This window comes from Odocoileus virginianus, chromosome 3 (assembly GCF_023699985.2).
Source record: "Odocoileus virginianus isolate 20LAN1187 ecotype Illinois chromosome 3, Ovbor_1.2, whole genome shotgun sequence".
NCBI lineage: Eukaryota > Metazoa > Chordata > Mammalia > Artiodactyla > Cervidae > Odocoileus > Odocoileus virginianus.
The window spans coordinates 54,858,871-54,878,648 of NC_069676.1; the positions used below are offsets into that span (position 1 = coordinate 54,858,871).

A 19,778-nucleotide genomic window follows, 5' to 3' on the forward strand; every position below is an offset into this window, starting at 1 on the left:
TTCCTGGGTTGGGAAGATCTCCTGGAGAAGGGAAAGGCTACCCACTCCAGTATTGTGGTTTAGGGAATTCCATGGACTGTATAGACGATGATGTTACAAAGACTTGGACAGTACTGAGCGACTTTCACTTTCACTTTTTTCATTATCACAATAAAGTTTGCTTCCAATACTAATTTGCTATAAGGTTTTTTTTTCTTTATCATTAATGAGTAGTAAATTTTGTCAAATGTGTTTTTGTTTTATCAAGATCATTTCTATCATGTGGTGAAGGAAACTAATTGATTCAAATCTTAAAGCAACCTTGATCCTAAAATAAATCCTAGTAGGTCATGTCCTATTAAAATAAACTCTAGTTGTTCGTGTCCTATTACAGTAAACCCTGGTTGGTAATGTTCTATTGGAGGAGGAAATGGCAGCCCACTCCAGTGTTCTTGGCTGGAGAATCCCAGGGACAGGGGAGCCTGGTGGACTGCCGTCTATGGGGTCGCACAGAGTCGGACACGGCTGAGGCGATTTAGCAGCAGCAGCAGCAGATTGTCCCTTTGTATGTATCACTAGACCCTCAGTTCAGTTCTGTTCAGTTGCTCAGTCATGTCCGGTTCTTTGCGACCCCATGAACCACAGCACGCCAGGCCTCCCTGTCCATCACCAACTCCCGGAGTTCACCCAAACCCATGTGCATCAAGTCGGTGATGACATCCAACCATCTCATCCTGTGTCGTCCCCTTCTCCTCCTGCCCCCAATCCCTTCCAGCATCAGGGTCTTTTCAAATGAGTCAGCTCTTCACATCAGGTGGCCAAAGTATTGGAGTTTCAACTTCAACATCAGTCTTTCCAATGAACACCCAGGACTGATCTCCTTCAGGATGGACTGGTTGGATCTCCTTGCAGTCCAAGGGACTCTCAAGAGTCTTCTCCAACACCACAGTTCAAAAGCATCAATTCTTTGGCACTCAGCTTTCTTTTTAGTCCTCTCACATCCATACATGACCACTGGAAAAACCATAGCCTTGACTAGACGGACCTTTGTTGGCAAAGTAATATCTCTGCTTTTTAATATGCTATCTAGGTTGGTCATAACTTTCCTTCCAAGGAGTAAGCATCTTTTAATTTCATGGTTGCAGTCACCATCTGCAGTGATTTTGGAGCCCCAAAAAATAAAGTCTCTCACTCTTTCCACTGTTTCCCCATCTATTTGCCATGAAGTGATAGGACCAGATGCCATGATCTTAGTTTTCTGAATGTTGAGCTTTAAGCCAACTTTTTCACTCTCCTCTTTCACTTTCATCAAGAGGCTCTTGAGTTCTTCTTCACTTTCTGCCATAAGTGTGGTGTCATCTGCATATCTGAGGTTATTGATATTTCTCCTGGCAATTTGATTCCATCTTGTGCTTCATCCAGCCCAGTGTTTCTCATGATGTACTCTGCATATAAGTTAAATAAGCAGGGTGACAATATACAGCCTTGACATACTCCTTTCCTAGTTGGAACCAGTCTGTTGTTCCATGTTCAGTTCTAACTGTTGCTTCCTGACCTGCAAACAGCTTTCTCAAGAGGCAGGTCAAGTAGTCTGATATTCCCATCTCTTTCAGAATTTTCCACAGTTTATTGTGATCCACACAGTCAAAGGATTTGGCATAGTCAACGAAGCAGAAATAGATGTTTTTCTGGAACTCTCTTGCTTTTTCCATGATCCAGAGGATGTTTGCAATTTGATCTCTGGTTCCTCTGCCTTTTCTAAAACCAGCTTGAGCATCTGGAAGTTCATGGTTCACATATTGCTGAAGCCTGGCTTGGAGAATTTTAAGCATTACTTTACTTTACTAGCTTTTCTATTGTTTTCCTGTACTTTACTAGCATGTGAGATGAGTACAATTGTGCAGCAGTTTAAGCATTCTTTGAAACTGTCTTTCTTTGGGATTGGAATGAAAACTGACCTTTTCCAGTTCTGTGACCACTGTTGAGTTTTCCAAATTTGCTGGCATATTGAGTGCAGCGCTTTCACAGCATCATCTTTCAGGATTTGAAATAGCTCAACTGGAATTCCATCACCTCCACTAGCTTTGTGCGTAGTGATGCTTCCTAAGGCCCACTTGACTTCACATTCCAGGATGTCTGGCTCTAGGTGAGTGATCACACCATCGTGATTATCTGGGTTGTAAAGATCTTTTTTGTCCAGTTCTTCTGTGTATTCTTGCCATCCCTTCATAATATCTTCTGCTTCTGTTAGGTCCCTACCATTTCTGTCCTTTATTGAGCCCATCTTTGCATGAAATGTTCCCTTGGTAGCTCTAATTTTCTTGACGAGATCTCTAGTCTTTCCCATTCTATTGTTTTCCTGTATTTCTTTGCATTGATCGCTGAGGAAGGCTTTCTTAGCTCTCCTTGCTATTCTTTGGAACTCTACATTCAAATGGGTATATCTTTCCTTTTCTCCTTTGCTTTTCACTTCCCTTCACTAGTACACATTTTAAAATATCTATTTATGTTTATTTTTATATATCAATATTTCTTTTATTATGTATATTATATGTATTTTTAATGTGCATAAACAAGTTTAAAGGCAGTATTATCAGCCAATCAAGAGAAAGGACCTGGTAATGTAGGATAGAAAGGGGGAGATAGGCAGAGCAAGCTGTGGAAGGTGAAGAGATAGATGTGGTTCAGGGAACAAGTAAGTGCACTGGCCCTAGGGAGAAACTAGGGCACTTCTTTCCTTGCACAAGAACAGTGAACAGCAGTATGTAACTCGGTATTTCTAATGTGGTGGATTTGTTATTGGGCAGATGAATTATTTCTCATGCCACTGCCTCTGTGTCATATGAGTTATCAACCGAGAGTGGAGAATGGGCCCAAGATAGGATTTTGAGGAGAAACCTGCTAAGTGACTGAAAGTGTGAAATTAATAGAGAATTAGGACTTTCTAAGTATCTGTTTCAGACTTGTGGTTATAAATGTAAAGTGAATCCAATCAGCACTGGTTTTTTTGTTTTTGTTTTTTTCTCCTTAGAGTTCGTTTAATGGATATTTGTTGGTTTTTTCCTGCTGATTTAAAGCATATATGTGTGTTTAAGTTTCTTTGGGAGGGGTATCCTCACTATGACAGAATTTGATGAATTGAAAATGTATTTTGAAAAAAAAAAAAAAAAAGAAAATGTATTTTGAGGAGGTAGTCTCAAGAAATAGACTCTTGGAAGAAACTTGAGGAAATCATACATACATAAAATCTAAGACAGTTCATATCTTTTTGCCTTTTCATACTTTTCATACAACCTAGACAGCACATTAAAAAACAGAGACCTTACTTTGTCAACAAAGGTCCATCTGGTCAAACCTGTGGTTTTTCCAGTAGTCATGTATGGATGTGAGAGTTGGACTATAAAGAAAGCTGAGCACCGAAGAATTGATGCTTTTGAACTGTGGTGTTGGAGAAGACTCTTGAGAGTCCCTTGGAATGCAAGGAGATCAAACCAGTCAATCGTAAAGGAAATCAACCCTGAATATTCATTGGAAGGACTGATGCTGAAGCTGAAGCTCCAACTCAACTTTGGCCACTTGATGTGAAGAACTGACTTATTGGAAAAGACCCTGATGCTGGGAAAGATTGAAGACAGGAGGAGAAGGGGACAGTAGGGAATGAGATGGTTGGATGACATCACTGACTCCATGGACATGAGTTTGAACAAGCTCCAGGAGCTGGTGATGGACAGGGAGGCCTGGTGTGCTGCAGTCCATGGGGTCGCAAAGAGTTGGACACGACTGAGTGACTGAACTGAAGATGGTTCATATTTTTGAGAGTTTATTTTTGAGGTGTTATGCTAAAATATTACATTTATGATCTCATGTATTTTCAAATACTAGTTCCTATACCTTAAAAATAGTATTTGTCCCCTTATAAAGATGAGTAAGCTGAAGATGAGAGGTTTGATTCATTGCCAAACTACAAAACCAGAAAGTCATGCCAAGTCTAGATTCCAAATCCCACTCCCAAATTCTTTAAGACACTCAGTCTTAACTTATATTTTATTTTAATGTTACTTATACAAATATCATTACTTCCAAAACTCTGGAATTGAAGTTTAAAAAATTAAACAAAACTACAAAATCAATTTAAAAAATTTTCAAGAATCTTTAACATGATGAGTTATAATGTGTTAGTGAAACCAAATCACCATTTGTAACTTGATATATTCCAGTTTGAGATTTAAAAAAGGAAAACAAACAAGCAAACAATATGTCTGCTCCTGCTTCCCTGATAGAGTTCCAAGTGCTGGATATCAGAACTGGAGATGGATGGAAAGCCTCATGAGACCAAAACATTTCTGAATGTTGGTCTAGTTTGACTATAAACACTAGTCTGGTGAAGGGAAATGGGATGCATTAAAAATGAGAAGGGCATGGAGGACAAAGTAAGGATCTCTGTATTTGATAGCAGGGCTGGAATGTTCACTCCTAGCCCTGGAATTCTGAGACAGGCGACAGCTAGGTCAGTAAGGACATAAAATGCTTTTCTGGCTAGAGAGGCAAAGTAGTAGACAATACCAGGTGCTGGATGAAATTTTTCTCCCTCCACTTCATCCGCTGGAGAAATCATCAATCAAAATACATGACTCAACATATCCTGGAACCCCCTCGACCCCGTCAGGGCCTGTCCAGCCACTTTCTGAATCACAAGTGGTAATTGGTAACCCATCAGTGACCTGAATTCATCCCACTCAGAGTGTCTCTTTGCAGGCAGTCTACAATTCTCCTGAAGCACAATAAGTGTTAACTTCTGATACTTTTTCTCTGGACCCCTGAAAAATTCTATGGGTAAGAATATGATTTAATGGTTCCTCATTATCATCTGAGCATGGGTCTTACTTTTCCTTTTACATGGGCAGGGGGGTGGCGAGATGTTGTTATTCCCCTTTGCTTGTTTACTGGCTAGAGTATTCTCTGAGGTACTATCTCAGGAGATTCTGTAGAAGATAATAATAGTCATATTTTCCCCAGAGAAACTTCATAAATAACATCTCCAGGGCCAGTCCAGATGAGCTGATGGATCAGGGAATAGCATTTAAAGCTCTGTCCACAAAGAAGTCAGAGCTGGAGGAAAATCAGCTACTACATCACAATGTCAGGAAAATAATCTGCAATGTCTTAGGCGTGGTGTTTAAAATTCATCCACAATCTTTATCATTGTGTAAATTATGGATTTTGGTTCATTTTCTCGGAGGCTATAATTTATGGTTTGAATCAGGTGAGTAAGTGTGTGTATTACTATCTCTGAGGCTTTTATGAACCCCTGCATTCAAAGTCATTTCCTTCTATTAGTTTCTAGCACAGTATCTTACACTTTTCCTTCACAGCCCTTATGTTTTATAACTAGATATTTGTGCAGATATTTGTTGTGTAGATGATTAGATTTCTGAACAAGGAAACCATGATTCTTGATTTACTCTTTTAGCCTCAGCACCTTGTATAATAAACAAATAATTAGGTGTAAAATGGTCATTGAATAAACAAGTGTTCATCATGTACCAAATTATTTGGATGCTGAGGTTGCTGATGGATGGACTGAGGAAAGCATAAATTCCTCAAAGTGTTCAAATGAGGAATTCAGGTCAAAAAAAAAAAAAGAAAATGGTTACAAGACAATACAAAGCAAGCATCTATAGCTAGGTTTCTGGAGTGTTCTATAACAGAGAAATGACTGGGTGCTCTGAAAGTACAAAGAGGATTAACATCTTATTTATATTTGGTGAGAAGAAGTTAGGAAAGACTAAAGTAGAGGATAAATGAACTCTGAGTCTTTATGTCTCCTGTGCTGTGCTTAGTCACTCAGTCGTGTCTGACTCTTTGCAACCCCATGGACTGTAGCCCGCCAGGCTCCTCCATCCATGGGGATTCTCTAGGCAATAATATTGGAGTTGGTTGCGATGCCCTCCCCCAGGGGATCTTCCCAACCCAGGGATCGAACCCAGGTCTCCCGAATTGCAGGTGGATTCTTTACCATCTGAGCCAGCAGGGAATGAAGCTGTGTCTCCTGACATGTACATAAAAGTTTCCTCCGGGGAAAAAGGAAGTTTTAGTGAACATTTATCATAACTATTACATGGTAGTCCTCACATCCATCCTATGCACTTCCAAAAAGATCTATGTAAATTCTAAATTTTCCATGTTTATGAATTTTGGATATATGTTATTTTCTTCTAATTTTTGGCCATACCCTGCAGCATGTGGGATCATAGTTCCCCAGTAGGGATTGAACACACGCACCCTGCATTGGGAGGCAGAGTCTTAGCCACTGGACCACCAGGAAGTCCCTGCTGCTGCTGATGCTAAGTTGCTTCAGTCGTGTCCAACTCTGTGCGACCCCATGGACAGGAGCCCACCAGGCTCCTCTGTTGCTGGGATTCTCTAGACAAGAACACTGGAGTGGGTTGCCATTTCCTTCTCCAAGGAAGTCCCTAGATATGTACATTTTGAACCTGGATATACTGTACATATAAGATACCCAAGAGTGGATAAGGTCATCTATGTGTGTTTTGATGAGGCATTTAAGGTGTTTTTTCTTTGGAGAATATTGTAAGGCTACTTAGGAGACAAAGAAAAAGCATTTTATAAATTTCAAATCTTCTTTACTGCTGGGTTTTCCTGAAGAGGAAAACTGGAAACTGGACAACATATTCTAGAAAGGGAATGTGGGAAATAAGTACTCTCATAAATTCTTTGTGGGAATTAAAAATGATATACCCCCTATAGAGATAAATTTGGCAATTCAGAGTCTAAAATTACATGTGCCTTTACCCTTTGTTTTAATAAACTTTATCTTAGCAAACCCACTTCTAGGAATCTACCCCAAAGTAGTCCTGGCCAAACTACAAAAAGCAAGATGCAAGAAGTTTTTCACTATTGTATCAGTAATAGCAAAAGGCTGGAAACAACACGAATTGTCCTTCAGTAGGAAACAGGCTGAGGAAACAAGTAACATCCATAAAATGCAGCACTACACAGCTGAGAAGGGACTGAGAAGTATCTCTATACACTGTTAAGGTCTGTTGTCTACACCTTTAAGCGGAAAAAGCAGTGTGACCTCAAACTGATCTACAGATTCTATCTATATCCCTATCAAAATCTCAGTAGATTCTTTGGGGAAAAAATGGCAAGCTGATCTTAAAATTCATATACAACTTCAAGGGATCTGAAACTCAAGACATTCAAAGGAATAGCTAAAACAGTCTGAAAAGAACAAAGTTGGAGGGCTCACACATGATTTCAAAACTTAATCCAAAGCTGCAGTAATGAAGACAGTATAGAAGGCGCATAATAATAAACATGAAACTGAGTTGAGAGTCTAAAAACAAGCCCTTCATTTATGATCAATTAACTTTTAATCAGGGGGAGAGAAAATTCAATGGGTAAACAGTCTTTTCAGCAAATGGTGCTGGGACAATGCGATATTCAAATGCAAAGAACCCCTACTTCACACTAACAAAAATGAACTCAAAGTAGGTAATAGACCTAAAGAACTAAAACCATAAAAATTATTATTCTAAAAATCTGGAGTAGATCTTTGTTATCTTGGATTAGGCAATAGTTTTTTAGATATGACACCAAAAGCACAACTAATAAAAAAAAATACAGATAAATTGGACACCATCAAAATTTAAAACTTTTGTTGTTCAAAGACATCATCAAGAAAGTTAAAAGACAAGTGAGAAAAATATTTGCAAATCATATATCTGATAAGGGACTTGCATCTAGAATATGTAAAGGATTCCTACAACTCAATAATAAAAAGACAGATAAAACAATTGGAAAATGGACAAAAGGTTAGAATAGACATTTTGACAAAGAAGATATGCACATGAAAAGGTGTTCAACATCACTAGGAGTTAGGGAGATGCAAATCAAAACCACAATAATATAACACTTCACACCAATTAGAATGGCTACTACTTAAAAATTGTAATATAAAAAGTGTTGGCAAGATAAGAAGTAATTAGAACCAGTGTGCATTGCTGGTGGGAATGTAATGTTGCAGTCACTGTGAAAAGTGGTTTGGCAGTTCCTTAAAAAGGGCTTCTCTGCTAGCTCAGATGGTGAAGAATCTGCCTGTAGTGCAGGAGACTAGGGTTCAATCCCTGGATCAGGAAGATCCCCTGGAGAAGCAAATGGCTACCCACTCCAGTATTCTTGCCTTAAGAATTCCATGAACAGAGGAGCCTGGTAGGCTACAGTCCATAGAGTCACAAGAAGTCAGACACAACTGACCAACTATCACTTTCACTTCTTAAAAAGTTAAACATAGAATTATATGCAATCGAGTGGTTCCAATCCTAAGAGCATGCTAAAATATTTGAAAGGGACTCAGATATTTGTACACCAATATTCACAGCAGCGCTTTTCACAGACATCAAAAGATAGAAACAACCCAAATGTTTGTCAACAGATGAATGGAAAAACAAAATGTGGTATATGGATACAGCAAGATACTATTCAGCCTAAAAAGGGATGAAATTCTGATAGATACTGCATGAATAAACCTTGAAAACATTATGGTAAGTGAAATAAGTCTGATACAAAATTTTACTTACATGAGGTACCTGAAATAGACAAATACATACAGGTAGAAACAGAGGTTACCAGGGATCAGGAGAGGGAGAATTGCAATGTATTATTTTTATGGGTAGAATTCTTGTTCAGGGTGAAGAGAATGTTCTGAAAATAGGTCATGGTGGTGATTACACAACATTGTGAATGTATTTAATGTCACTGAATTATATACTTGAAGTGGTTAATATGGTAAATCTTATATGTATTTTACTATAATCAAAAAATATTTTTTAGAAGTTATTAATAAATGAATGGAGGCCTTAAAATTGAGAGGAACGGGAGACTTTTTCTCAATATACCTGGATTTGAAGACTTGATTTTGACTTCATAAAATACATAAATATTTCATATAACTATAAAAGAAAATGAAATTTTAAAAACAATCTCCTCAAATGGAATGTATAGTGAAACAAATGAACCCAAGCCTCTATCTGGTTTTGCTGTATAACCACACAGAAATGTACTATTTCAAGTGATTTTCAGTGACTTTTAGTGTAATTATGCTGTAATGACAAAAAAGAATAGCAATTGCTTAAAGTGTTTTCAGTAATGGTATTGTTGAAGGTAATGTTGATATTGCTCTTCTGAAAGTGTTTTACCTATATTACGGGGTAAAGCAAACAGCATGGTGGGTAATATGTTAAAACTTTGAGAGATATCAAAATCTTTGAGAATCAGGATTTTCAGGAAGGAAGAAAGGAGTTACTGCTATAATACTGATGAGATTAAGATTTGCTATAGTCTTGAATGTAAATTGAAAATGTCACTATGAATTTATGGCACATTTACCTTCAATTATTTTTGTGTAAACATATATGTATTATGTGTGCATGCATGCTAAGTCTCTTCAGTCGTGTCCAACTCTTGGTGAGCCTGTGGATGTAGCCCACCAGGCTCCTCTGTCCATGGGATTCTCCAGGGAAGAATACTGGAGTGGGTTGCCATGCCTTCCTCTAGGGGGATCTTCCCAACCCAGGGATCAAACCCGGGTCTCTTAGGTCTCCTGCATTGGCAAGTAGGTTTTTTTTTTTACCACTTGTGCCACCTGAGAAGCATATATATAAACATATACATATATATACACACACACACATATATATAATACCTATACTTATATCAAGTATTTATATCTATTCCTAGCTCTGCCCATTGAAAAGACCTAGTAGCAATGACAACCCAATTGCAGCAAACACTTCTGTCACTCAGTCTGGAGGAGGAAATGTACAAGATCACCATGAATATCTTTTCATATCAGAAAATCTTCTGATAGCTTTATAGCTATCAAAACCTACGAGGGTTATTTCAAATAACACATGATCCAACTTGGCTATGTTACAAAGGCCAAAGAACAGATATCAGTAAGAGTGACAACATGACACCCATGATTTCATTAGGATTAAAAAAACTTACTGATTGCTTTGGGAGGATTCTAGGAAACCAACAAATCATTTTGAAAAGTGATAAATAAAAGACCTCAGCATTCGTTTTACCTTCCCTATATGAACCATACCTTAAGTAACCAAGTAATTGATGAAAGCCTATTTCTCTTTATAAAAGTACTCTAGCTAAAATAAAAAGGAGAAATGATAGAACTCGAATATTACAACCTCTAAGGAATCTTTGGATCTAGGCATTCAGGTGATTAGTGATTGATAACACCATGAGAAGACAGACTTATTAATTATATACCTCCTGATCAAAGTGCACACCTCCACCTGTGAAGTAGTCTTGCCCCACCCTACCCAGCAACACTGCCCAGTCAAACCTGAATCTGGCAAACCTTAAGATCTAATCACCAATTTTTGCAAAATACAGAGTTGTGAAACAGAGAACAGAGAAGGCACTGGTGATCCACTCCACTACTCTTGCCTGGAAAATCCTGTGGACAGAGGAGCCTGGTGGGCTGCAGTCCATGGGGTCGCTAAGAGTCGAACATGACTGAGCGACTTCACTTTCACTTTTCACTTTCATGCATTGGAGAAGGCAATGGCAACCCACTCCAGTGTTCTTGCCTGCAGAATCCCAGGGACAGGGGAGCCTGGTGGGTTGCTGTCTATGGGGTCGCACAGACTCAGACACGACTGATGCAACTTAGCAGCAGCAGCAGCAGAAACAGAGAAAGACATGCCAGAAATGCAAACAGCAAAATTCAGACTTTGCAACTGTTTCAGCAAAAATGAGTTAATTTCTTCAATAAAAAATTACTAGGAATAAAAGAAAAGAAGAGTTTGAATAAGAAAACTTTAGAATAAAAATAGGTTTCAAAGGCACATAAACCAAGGACAAAGTATGGACCTTGTCTGAATCCATGTTAAGGACTCAAATATTCTATAAAAGATCCTTTCTAAAAGCAGACATTTATAGAATAATCAGTGATTTGTAAACACTGAGTATTTGATGAAAACTTCTAGATCATTAGTATAGATTAGAAGCTGACAGATCTGTGTTAGTTCCTTTCCTGATGAGCCAAGACAACATAAATAATTTTTTAATTGAAATATATTTGACATCTAACATTGTGCAATATTAAGTGTACAACATGTTAACTTGACACATTTATGTATTATAATATGATTGCTGTGATGATAATCAGCACTTCTGTCATGTCACATAATGATCTCTTTTTTTAGTGATTGAAATCATTAAGTCATAATCTCTTAGCAAGTTTATTGATTGTAATACAATACTATTTTCTATACTCACTATACTGTGTACTAGATTTCTGAGGCTTATTTACTTCTGGTTGCAAGGAGACAGAATATATTAGGCGTATCAAAGTAGAAATATTTTTGTTGAGTTTATTAGGCCTTCTAAATATAAAAATTAAGTGACATAATCTTACTACTTAGATACCTGGTTACCTTATTTTCAAAAAGATTTTATGCATATACCAGCATATGTGTGTAAAGTGTTCCTTTTCCTTTTGTGGTTGTGTTTGTATATCCTTTTTTTTTTACTATATACTATTATATACATTGAGCATCCATGTACTGTAGTGCATCTTCCCATTGCCGTATCTTTTGAAAATCTTTTCCTATCAGAATATAGATTTGCCTCATTTTAAAAAAATTGGTGTATAATCAGTAACATGAATATACTATAATTTATTCGTATGCTTCCCTATTAATGGGCATGCAAATTGTTTTTTATTTTATATAATGTCCTCTGTATCCTTACATCTTGGTGTAATTTTTCAACTGTGTCTATGGTGAAATTTTCCAGCGGTGAAATTATAGGGTCAAATACCATGTGGTTTTTCAAGAGGTATTTCCAAATTGTCCTCAAAGGCACTCTTACCAAACTACCTTCTGTCCTGAGCGCATGAGAGTGCCTTGTTCTCCACATTCTCACTGAAGGTGGCTCGCATCATCAAGCCTTGATGAAAGTCTTCTCACTCTTGACACGCTAGGTGTGTAAATTCTCTCCCTCTTAAATGATACCAAAGCAAATCTAGATTCTTTCTCAATTTAGTTCCCATGTTACCCTAGCGATTAACCTTTCTTTCAGCTTGTTGCGCATGCTGTGGTATTTCAATTCAAACACAAACACACATACACCCCCCAAAAACTGGGCATAATTATTTATAAACTGTTGAAATCTGACTTTTATGAATATTAGGTTTTCAGTGTTGTCATGGCAAATTCGTGAATAATATTGAGATGACCAAAAAGTTCATTTGAGTTTGTCTATAATATCTTTTGGAAAAACCCAAACAAAATTTTGACCAATCCAATACTAGTTTGGTTTTATTTTTTGTGAGTTTCACACTAGACACACTTTGGAAAATTACTACAGAGCCACAAGAGGAGAAATATAATGGCCAGTACTCCAAAGAAAGGCTTTAAACTTCCAATTTGTACTTCATAGATGGGACGATGCACCCTAGCCTCCTCTTAGTTCATTCCTCAGGGATCTCTTCTTACAAGGGCTAATGCTTTTACTAAACTCTGTAAAGCCTATTGTGGGCACTCCTTGATCAGAGTGTAAAAAACACAGATTAATTAATTCTTCTACCATTTTAGTGCACAGGACAACAGTGATTCTTAAAAACACTTCTAGAGATCTCTGGGTGAAGATCAGAAATATCCCACCATTGGAATGAAACTACCCAAGGGGCATGCATATTGAATGTTGAGAGTTAAATCGAAGGGTGTTTAAATAAGTCTTCTACTCCCCAACAGGATTTTTTAATAAACTTTAGATGGTTTTCATCTCATGAAGTTTATTGGTCGCCATGCGCACAATATGTGGTTTAACTACTTGGGTTTAGATGCAGTCCTGCCTCCACGATGTCCTAACGTGGTTCTTGAGCAAATATTTAACCTCTCTACACCACTGTCTTTTTTTCCCCTAATTGATGTCTTTTTTTCCCCAACAATTTTCTTGAAGTATATTATACACATCATAAAATTCATGATTTCGTGTGTGCGGTTCAGTGATCCTCAGTAATTTTACTGAGTGGTGCAACCATCACCATAAATCAATTTCAGAACCTTTTAGCCTCCCAATAAGATCCCTTGTTCCCACTGAGTTAATCCCCATTCCCACCTTGAGCCCCAGGTAACTAATAATCTACTTTCTGTATCTATAAATTTGCCTTTTCTTACAGTTCCACATAAATAGAGTTACAAATACATAATCTCTTGTGTCTGGCTTCTTTCATGTAGCATAATGTTTATGGGGTTCATCCATGATGCACCCTGTGCTATTAATTTGTCCCTTTTTAGTGCTAAATAGCATGTCACTGTATGGATGTACCACACTTTGTCTGTCTATTCACCAGTTGATGGACATTTAATTTTTCTCTAGTTTTTGGCAATTATAAATAAAGCTGCAACGAATATTTGTGTACAGGTCTTTGCATGGAAATGTGATTTTATTTCTCTTGGATAAATAACTAGAAGTGGAACTGCTAGATGATATGGTAATTTAATGTTTAACTTTTTGAGAGATTCACAAACTATTCTCCAAAGTGACTGCACCATTTACATTTCCACCAGCAATGTTCGCGTGTTCCCTTTTCCCTGCATCCTAGAGCCAACATTTGTTATTGTCTGTCTTATTTATTGCAGTCATTCAGATGAGCATGACATTTGTGGCTTTAGTTTCCATTTCTCTAATGCTTAATAATGTTAGGCATCTTTTCATGTGTATCTTCTTTAGTGAAATGTCCGTTCATATCTTTGCCCACTTTTTTGGGGGTCGTATTATTTTTGAGTGGTAGTAGTCCTTTGTAAATTCTGGGTATTATCCTTTATCTATTACGTATTTGGCAAATATTCTCTCCTGGTCTGTTGCTGACTTTGTCATCTTCGTAATGGCATTTTTTGGGAAGTGCAGAAATTTAGATATCTAAAATTTAATAAAATTTTAATGGTCAATTTTTTAATAGACCTTGCTTCTAGTATTGTATCTAGGAAAGCTTTGTTTAATCCAAAGTCTCAAAGATTGTGTCCTATGTTTTACTCTAGAAGTTTTGTTGTGTTGGCCCTTACATTTACATCGGTGATCTATTTGCATTATTGTTATGTATGGTGTGGTTTTAAGCTCATCATTTTTTTTCCCATTTATTTTTATTAGTTGGAGGCTAATTACTTTACAATATTGTAGTGGTTTTTGCCATACACTGACATGAATCAGCCATGGATTTACATGTGTTCCCCATCCCGATCCCCCCTCCCACCTCCCTCCCCATCGCATCCCTCTGGGTCTTCCCAGTGCACCAGGCCTGAGCACTTGTCTCATGCATCCAACCTGGGCTGGTGATCTGTTTCACCCTTGATAGTATACTTGTTTCAATGCTGTTCTCTCAGAACATCCCACCCTCACCTTCTCCCACAGAGTCTAAAAGTCTGTTCTGTACATCTGAGTCTCTTTTTCTGTTTTGCATATAGGGTTATCGTTACCATCTTTTTAAATTCCATCTATATGCGTTAGTATACTGTATTGGTCTTTATCTTTCTGGCTTACTTTACTCTGTATAATGGGCTCCAGTTTCATCCATCTCATTAGAACTGATTCAAATGAATTCTTTTTAAAGGCTGAGTAATATTCCATGGTGTATATGTACCACAGCTTCCTTATCCATTCGTCTGCTGATGGACATCTAGGTTGCTTCCAAGCTCATCATTTTTGGATGTGAATATCTAATTGTCTCAGCACCATTTTATTAACCGATGGTCTTTTCCTGGTATCTCGTCAAAAATCAATTAACTATAAAGATATATTTCTGAGCTCTCAGTTCTGTTCCATTGACCTATACCTGTCTCCTAATGCCAGTACAAAACTGTGTTGATAACTATACCTTTATAGTACATCTAGAAATTGGGAAGTAAAAGTCCTCTGATTTTTTCTATTCAAAATTATTTTGGCTATTCTAGGTATTTTAAATTTCTTTATAAATTAAGAGATGCATGTCCATTCATACAAAAACAAAAAGCCTGCTGGGAATTCGATAGGAATTGTACTGACTTTAGATATAAATTTGAGTATAACTGACGTTAACAATATTTGAGTCTTTTAATCAATTAACATGGAATGTTTCTCTAGTTATTTAGACTTTTAATTTCCCTAAGTGAAGTTTTGTGATTTTCCATGTATGTCTTGCTCTTCTTTGCTAAATTTACTCCTAAGTACTTTATTATTTTTGAACTTTTCTGAATGCAGTTGTATTCTTAATTTTACTTCCATTTTGCTCACTGCTCAATAGAAAAATACAATTGATTTTTGTATATTGGTCTTGTATCCTAAAACCTTGCCATCTTGTTTATTAGTTCTAATAGTTTTTTTTTTTTTTTGTAATTCCCTTATGATTTTCTATATGCAGAATCATGTTGTCTGTAATTAAAGGAAGTTTCACTTCTTCCTTTCTAATATTCTTTCCTCCTTTCTTTGCTTCCTTTATCCTTCCTTCCCTCTCTCCCATCTTTCCTTCCTTTCACTGGCTAGAATCTTCAGTACTATATTGAATAGAAGTGAAAGGAGGTGTTCTTGCCTTGTTTCTGATCTCAGAGGGAAAATATTCAATCTTTCCCTATTAAGTATAATATTCACTGTAGTTTTTATTGCAGATACCCTTTATCAGATTGAGGAAGCTCCCTTCTGTTTCAAGTTTGTTGAGAGTTTTTATCATGAATGAATGTTGTATTTTGTCACATGCTTTTCCTGTGTCTGTTGAGATGATCATAACGTTTTGTCCGTTATTCTACTCATATGATGCTTATATTCATTGATTTTTCAGATATCAATCCCATTTGGTCATGGTGTATAACTTTTTGAATATGTTGATGGATTTGGTTTGCTGTTTTATTGAGGATTAAACCTGAATTGCAAGTAGAAGATGAAGAAAGGCAAAGATGCACTGGCCTTCTGTTCTTTCCCCGCCTTCCTCCTTTCTGACAAAAGAAAGCAGAGGCGCTTTAAAATCGTACATGTCTGAGACAGGAGGACAATAGTCTCAGGATTTAAAAGCAAGAGCATTGAGAGTAAGCATGAGGTTACTATCCTAGGAGGACTCAATTAATCTGTAGGGAAGTTTTATGGACCACAAGGGACACTATATGAAGGCAGAGTATGGAAAGTTGGAGTAGATCTTCCTGATAAATACCCTTTCAGATCACCTTCTATAGGATTCATGGATAAAATTTTCCATCCAACACTGATGAAGCATCAGGAACTGTATGTCCAGATATAATTAATCAACTTGGACAGCTCTTTATGGTCTTACCAATTTATTTGAGTCCTTCCTACCCCAGTTGTTGGCCTACTGCAACCTCATAGATCCTCTCAATGGTGATGCTGCAGCTATGTACCTCCATCTACCAGAAGAATACAAGCAGAAAATTAAAGAGTGCATCCCGAAATATGCAATGGAGGAGGCACTGAAAGAGCAGTAAGAGGGCACCAGAACTCTCTTTGGAGAGTTCTATGTCTGACTTTTTGGAAGATGAGGCCCAGGACATGGAGCTGTAGTAGAAAAAGCACCTGCTTTTCAGAAAGGCTATTATTTCCTAACCATGTGAAGCAGACTATAATATTCATATAGAAAGCAATTTCTTATTATTAAACAATGTTTTATCAATAATAGCATTGAGGTATATGTATATAGTATGTGTCACCCTTTAGATCCTGATTTCTTGGTCATTTCTCAACCTGAGGTGCATAGCATACTCCCACATTCCATTTTGGTAGCAATATGTGGTCCATATGTGTGCATTCATAAGTCCATTTGACCATGTCAGCCTGCGTGCTACTGAACTGTCAAAAGGAATAGCTTCTCAGATAGGCATGAGTCAAAATAACAGGAAGAAGTTGCTTCTTTTATTTGTGGTTCCAAAGATACAAACCAAAACCAATTAGCTTTTGGATGTGAAGACAGAATAGGGCTTTTTCAAGACGGAAAGGAAAAAACTGGGGAGGAAGAGGCCTGCTGTGGGAGCGTTTAGAACCAGCCACGTCAGGATCACAGCTGCTGCTTGTGTGCGTCCTAGGTGGCCCCACTTCCCTGGAGTAACAGGATAAAACAGGGAGCTCACCGAAGCATTGAAACTTAAAACAACTTTTTCACTTGGATTTTAAGTGCATTTCTATATGTAGATTCCTGCTCCTCTTGCTACCAGGCCCTGTAGCCACAAGTGTTTTGTTGTTGTTGGTGGTGGTGGTGGTTTGTTTGTTTTTGCTTTGGAGCCTTTTGGAAATATTTTCTGAATCTGATTCTTTTTCTTGGGGATAGAACTTGTGTTCCAGACCATTTTTTGAGAGGCTAGGACAGGAGGAGAAAGTGACTGGGAAGAGGTTCCCTCTCATCTGGCAGAGTCCCATTCTCATCGTGCTGCTGGCCACTGTGAGCCCATTGCCCTGGACTAATAAGGGTGGTTGTGGGGGTTTTGTTTTGAGGTCTGGGGTTATTGGTGGTTGTTTTTGTTTGTGTTTTGGTGTGTGTGCATCGTGCTGAGGTTGCACATTTAATCTTCACCTTCCATGAGCTTGCGCCCCCTTGGGCAGCCTCTCAGTGGACCGTTAAGACTCGGGAAGAAGACCGTGCTGGCGGCTGTGCCCCCGGATCCTGTCACTGTTTTGACTGTGTGTTCCCTTCTGCTGCTCTTGGCTGCAGTCTCTCATCGTCTCCTTGTGGGAGTGGGAAACAGGTATCATATACCCAAATTATTTTAAATTTAAAATAAAGTTCTAAATTTAAAATGAGTAACAATTGGAATAAAAAATGGTTCTTGTACCCAAAGTGACTCTACATGGGAAAAAAAAAACCTGAATTGCTACTATCAGTAAAAATGAGGATAAAGATATTATTTACCTCATACATTTATAGTAACAAATACAATAATACATAAAGTAACTAGCATGGTATCATAACATAGTAAGAGCTCAATTAATGGGAATCATGTTGATTATACCATCGACAGTACATATATTCATAAAAGGGCACCCTCCTACACTGTTGGTAGGAATGTAAATTGGTGCAGCCACCATGGGAAATAGTATGGAGGTTCCTTCAAAAACTAAAAATAGAGTTACCATATGATCCAGCAATCCCAATCCTGGGCATATATCCAGAGAAAACAAAGTTCTAATTCAAACAGATACACACACCCCAATGTTCATAGTGGCACTGTTTATAATAACCAAGACATAGAAGCAACCTAAGTGTCCATCAACAGGATGAATGGATAAAGAAGCTGTGGTACATATTTACACAAATGCAATGTGTATTACTCAGCCATAAAAAAGAATAATAATACCATTTGCAGCAACATGGATAGACCTAGAGCTTATTATACGAATTGAAATCAGAGAAAGACAAATATGATATCACTTATATGTGGAATCTAAAAAGTAGTACAAATGAACTTATTTACAAAACAGAAACAGACTCACAGACATAGAGAATAAACATGGTTACCAAAGGGGAGGCGGGGGAGGGGTAAATTGTGAGTATAGAATTAACAGATGCATACTACTATATATGAAATAGGTAAACAACAAGGATCTGTAGCACAGGGACCAATGTTCAATATCTTACAATAAACCATAATGAGAAAGGATCAAAAAAAGAATATGGATATATACCTATATATATGGGCTTCCCTGGTGATTCAGGCAGTAGAAAATCTGCCTGCAATGTGGGAGACCTGGGTTCGACTCCTGGGTTGGGAAGATCCCCTGGAGAAGGGAACGCCTACCCACTCCAGTATTCTGGCCTGGAAAATTCCATGAACAGAGGAGCTTGACTGGCTATAGTCCATGGGGTCGCAAAGAGTCAGACACAACTGAGTGACTTTCACTACACACACACATATATATATATATAACTAAAAATCTTTGCTGTAGACCTGAAACTAACACAATATTGTAAATCAGCTATAAACCAGTCAATAAATATCTTCATATAATCATTTCTGTAAAATAATAGGAAACAATGCATAAAATAAGTTAATCTGCTTAACACCGGAGCTATATTACATTCATGGGTGGAAAAGCAAAGGTTATTATAATATCTATCCTCAAGGTACTTCCAGGTACTGTTTTAAGCAATTTATGTACATGAACTGCACTTAATCTTACCAGCAGCCCTGTGAAGTATGTACCAGTATAGATGGGCATGCTGGCGACTTATATAACTTGGTGCATCTAATTTTAAAAACTTTAAAAGGCAGAACGGGGATTTGAGCACAAGCAGTCTAACCCCAAAGCCAAGTTCCTTACCACCATGCTATGTGCCACACTTTGTGCTAATTAACTTACAAACGTTATATCTAATTTGCTTTTTATGTACAAATATCCTCTCTGAGTTTCAGTTTCCTTTAAGGAACTTGCTCTAAATTAACATTTGATATTTAAACCTAGGGCTGCCGAAAGCCTGTGCATTTTCCATTTGTATTTTCTATCTGTGTGTTTCTAAATGGATTCCATCTTTGATGAATCAGTATCTTTTTCTACAAAGCTGAGTAATAACTGATATTTGTAATGCTGATATTTGTCCTGCATTTCCCATGCTTTGCTAGATGGAGATATCAGAACTGTCCCTTGCTCAGGTAAAGTCTCAATGCAGATTTGACACAATAGCTCTGGAACAAACAGCAGGTTCCCCTAATGTCATGGTTTTCAGGCTTTTTTCTCTGTCACCCACAGGAAGAAATATTTTTCATTACAACCCAGGAGAT

The 19,778-nt window shown here is 37.6% G+C and overlaps 1 protein-coding gene and 1 pseudogene across 1 annotated transcript in view; both read left to right on the forward strand.

Annotated features, from left to right (window-relative positions):
• STK32A (serine/threonine kinase 32A) overlaps positions 1–19,778 on the forward strand; it is a 139,348-nt gene that overhangs the window by 51,023 nt on the left and 68,547 nt on the right. The gene's annotated exons all lie outside the window — the stretch shown is intronic.
• Positions 16,235–16,572, forward strand: LOC110134712 (ubiquitin-conjugating enzyme E2 H pseudogene; annotated as a pseudogene).